This window comes from Danio rerio, chromosome 4, assembly GCF_052040795.2.
Source record: "Danio rerio strain M-AB ecotype USA chromosome 4, GRCz13ab, whole genome shotgun sequence".
NCBI lineage: Eukaryota > Metazoa > Chordata > Actinopteri > Cypriniformes > Danionidae > Danio > Danio rerio.
The window spans coordinates 72,830,001-72,835,000 of record NC_141024.2 but is presented as its reverse complement, the minus strand read 5'-3'; the positions used below and the strand labels follow the sequence as shown (position 1 = coordinate 72,835,000).

General features: G+C 33.7%; 1 protein-coding gene across 5 annotated transcripts in view; it reads left to right on the top strand.

Moving 5' to 3' along the window:
* Positions 1 to 5,000, top strand: part of phf21b (PHD finger protein 21B) — a 102,505-nt gene that overhangs the window by 54,808 nt on the left and 42,697 nt on the right. The window lies entirely within an intron of this gene.

Sequence of the window (5,000 nt, the reverse complement as noted above, 5' to 3'; positions counted from 1 at the left end):
TAGCAAAAAAAATAGCGCTAAATAAACAAAAATTTTTGCCAAAAAACACAGAATAAACAATGCTTAACAAATGCTAAAAATGCTAAACAAACAGAACATGTTGAAAAAAAAAAAAACGCTAAATAAACAGAAAATTTCGCAAAAAAAAGTTAAGCTGAAAATTTAGCTAAAAAAACGCTGAATAAAGTGAAAATTTAAATAAAATATGCTAAATGAACAGAAAACGTAGCAAAATAACGTGAAATATACAGAAAATTACGAAAGAAACGCTAAATAAACAGAAAATGTAACTAAAATACAGTAAATAAACAGAAATTTTAGCTAAAAAAACGCTAAATAAACAGAAAATTTAACTAAAATACAGTAAATAAACAGAAATTTTAGCTAAAAAAAACGCTCAAGAAACTGAACATTTCACACAAAAAAAAAAAAACGCGAAATATAGAGAAAATTTCCTAGGATGACTTGAGTAACTGTGTTCAGAAAGAATTCATAATATTACATCAATCAGGATGATTTCGTAGCGAGTGTATCTGCAGAAAATACTGAATTATACAAAAATGAAACCTCAGTTGTAAGCAATAGAACTATTTTTAAACGTTTTGCACATTTAGCTTAGCTTAGCATAATTCATTGAATCGGATTAGACCATTAGCATCTCACTCAAAAAAAGGCTTCATAATTATTCTATTTAACCGGTTAGCCTATTTTTAAAAAATAAGTGCCGTATTTCTTTAAAATAGGATATATTTACTTGATGTGAAACTACTTTACATCTATTTTCTGTCAAATTTCAGAAAAAAAATCATAATCTTACATCGATTGGGATGATTTTGTAGCCGAGTGCATCTGCATAAAATATACCAAATTTTACAACCATATGGAAAAGTGAAACCACAGATGAAAACAATAGAACTTATTTTGAAACCATTCAGCTAATCTCAAGGTTTAGTGGTAGCACTTTTAGCTTAGCTTAGCATAATTCATTGAATCGGATTAGACCATTAGCATCTCGCTCAAAAAAGGCTTCATAATTATCCTATTTAACCTGTTTAGATGAGTTGAGCCTATTTCCAAAAAAAAAAAAATTAAGTGCAGTATTCCCTTAAAATGGGATACATTTAGTTGATGTGAAACTACTTTAAACCTTTTTTCTGTCATATTTCATTTACATCGATTGGTATGATTTTGTAAGCGAATGCATCTTTACTAAATATACTGAATTATACAAAACTTAAAACACAGATGAAAACAATAGAACTATTTATGAAACCATTTAGCTGATCTCAGGGTTTAGTGGGAGCACGTTTAGCTTAGCTTAGCATAATTCATTGAATCGGATTAGACCATTAGCATCTCGCTTTAAAAAGAGCCTGCACAATTTCCCACTGTTTGAACTTATTAGTTTAGGTCATCTTACATTAATCCCAACTCTCCACGTGACTTTTGATGCTGCTATTGATGCTGAAACTAGATATTGTCCTATTTAACGGTTTAGGGGAGTTTTAAAATGAGCCTATTTCCAAAAAAAAAAAAAAGGTGGAGTGTTCCTTTAAAATGGGACATATTTAATAGGGTGGTGAAACTACAGCTTTGTCAGAATTTAGTACCTTTGTGTCAATTGTGTTTTATTTCACGGCTGTCTGGAATTCAGTTCTGATTAGTCAGTTGGTCTTTCCCAGATAACAACCGCTGAATAACACAGACTCATCCGGGAACTTTGTATAACCATCAGTTATTCCATTGCTTACGACTGTTTCAAGAGTTCCCACTTAGATATGCTTGGCACTTATAGCAGGTTTGGCATGCTGTCCCGGGAGAGAACCCTGAGCTCGGAGATATTTGAGCCCAGGACTCCCGCCCGGTCTAGAAGCATATCAGGAGAACCGAGATCAGGTAGGTCTCGATCGCTCCCCCTTTAGAAGGGGAGAAAAAGGAGGAGATGGGGTGGAAGGGGGGATTCTTCCAAAATGAAGAGAGCAATAAGGAGAAAGTGATCCATTTATACTAAGCTAGGATCATTCTGATTGGATTATTACTGATTACGGATGAGTGGCCAGCGGTGCACAATCATATCACGTGCTCCTGAAATTAGTTTATGAAACTTCACTTGGCGCCAACTTTTTGATGCACGTTGTTTTCCTGTGAAAATCGCTAAATATCCTTAAAGGAACACTGCACTTTGTTTGGAAAAAGGCTGATTTCACAACTTCACAAGAGTTAAACAATTAAACATTTTTGAATCCATTCAGCTGATTTCAGATCCTAGCGGGAGCACTTTTAGCTTAGCTTAGCATACATCATTGAATCAGATTAGACCATTAGCATCTCACTCGAAAAAAGAAGAAAAAAAAGCGACAACTTTCTTTTTTAACTGTTTAGTGGAGTTTTAAACTGAGCCCATTCCAAAAAAAATGGATTGTTCCATTAAAATGGGATATATTTAATAGGGAGGTCAGTTGGTCGTTCCCAGATAACAACCGCTGAATAACAGATTCATCCAGGAACTTTGTATCCGACTGTTTGGCGACTGTTTTTATGTTTTTATGTTTTGTTTTGACGCATTTTTATTATTTGTTTTTATTTTTATTTTACTTGTTTCTTTTATTCTTGTTTATGTAAAAAATAAAAAATATGGAGAGTTCCAGTAAAATGGGATATATTTAATAGGGAGGTCAGTTGGTCATTCCCAGATAACAACCGCTGAATAACACAGACTCATCCAGGAACTTTGTGTCACCATCAGTTAGACCATTGTTTTCAACTTTTTGGCGCCAACTTTTTGATGCGCGTTGTTTTCCCGTGAAAATCGCTAAATATCCTTAAAGGAACACTGCACTTTTGTTTGGAAATATGCTAATTTTACAACTCTACAAGAGTTAAACAGTTAAACATTTTTGAATCCATTCAGCTGATTTCAGAGTCTAGCGGAAGCACTTTTAGCTTAGCTTAGCATACATCATTGAATCGGATTAGACCATTAGCATCTCACTCAAAATAAGTCAAAAAAAAGTGACATAACTTTCCTTATTAACTGTTTTGGGGAGTTTTAATCTGAGCCAATTCCCAAAAAAAGTGGATTGTTCCATTAAAATGGGATATATTTAATAGGGAGGTCAGTTGGTCGTTCCCAGATAACAACTGCTGAATAACACAGATTCATCCAGGAACTTTGTATCACCATCAGTTATTCTAATGTTTCCGACTGTTTGGCGCCAACTTTTAGATGTGCGTTTTTTTCCTGTGAAAATCGCTAAATATCCTTTAAGGAACACCGCGCTTTTGTTTGGAAATATGCTAATTTTACAACTCTACAAGAGTTAAACAGTTGAGTTTAACCATTTTTGAATCAATTCAGCTGATCACAGGGTCGAGCAGGAGCACTTTTAGTTTAGCTTAGCATACATCATTGAATCGGTTTAGACCGTTAGCAGCATCTCACTCGAAAAAAGAAAAAAAACAAATCGACATAACTTTCCTTTTGAACTGTTTTGGGGAGTTTAAAATGAGCCTATTTCCAAAAACAAAGTGAAGTGTTGTTTAAAATGGGACATATTTATTAGGGAGGTCAAAACTACTTCTGGCCTAGGTCACAATTTCATACCATTGTGTCAACAGTGTTTTATTTCACAGCTGTCTGGAGTACTCAGTTCTAATTGGTCAGTTGGTCATTCCCAGATAACAACCGCTGAATAACACAGACTCATCCAGGAACTTTGTATCACCATCAGTTATTCCATTGTTTTCAACTGTTTGGCGCCAACATTTAGATGTGCGTTGTTTTCCTGTGAAAATCGCTAAATATCCTTAATGGAACACTTCGCTTTTGTTTGGAAATATGCTAATTTCACAACTCTGCAAGAGTTAAAGTGTTGAGTTTGACCATTTTTTAAAATAAATTCAGCTGATCTCAGGTTCTAGCTGGAGCACATTTAGGTTAGCTTAGCATACATCATTGAATCAGATTAGGCCGTTAGCATCTCACTCAAAAAAAAAGGAAAAAAGCTACATAACTTTCCTTTTGAACTGTTTAGGGGAGTTTTAAACTGATCCTATTTAATATATATATATATATATATATATATATATATATATATATATATATATATATATATATATATATATATAATATGGAGAGTTCTTTTAAAATGGGATATATTTAATAGGGAGGTCAGTTGGTCGTTGCCAGATAACAACCGCTGAATAACCGAATTCATCCAGAAACTTTGTATCACCATCAGTCAGCCCATTTTTTTTGACTATTTGGCAACAACGTTGTTTTCCTCTAAAAATAACAAAATATTCTTAAAGGATCACTCCATTTTTTTGGGGGGAAACAGGCTGATTTTACAACTCAATCAGGGTTAAACAGTTGAGTTTGACCATTTTTTTTATCTTAGGGTTAAGCTAGAGCACTTTTAGCTTAGCTTAGCATACATCATTGAATCGGATTAGACCGTTAACGTCTAATTTAAAAAATAAAAAAAAGGCCACTTAATCTTTCTATTTAACTGCTTAGGAGAGATTTAAAATGAGTCTATTTCCAAAAAAATGGGATGTATTTAATAGGGAGGTGAAACTACGTCTGCCCTTTGCTCAGAATTTCATTATACTGTGTCAAATTTTTTTAATTAATTGTATTTTTTGCTAAACTGTACACTGCGTGAGGGATTATAAGGGATGGTTCACCCAAAATGGAAACTCCTGTCATCATTTACTCACCCTTTACGTGTTCAAAACCTATTTGACTTTTCTATCTTCTGTTGAACACCCAAGAAGATGCTAATATCTGGCAACCATTAACTAGTTACATCAATGGGTTTCAACGAACACTTCTCAGAATAATGTCTTCATTTTTTAACACAAAAAAGAAACTGGTAATGGTTTAAAACCACATAAGGGAGAGTACATGAGGTATTTTTCTTCATTTTAGGGTGAACTATCCCTTTAAGACAAGAGAATATATCTTGATTTGGCTTTAATACGTTAAACAGATGAAC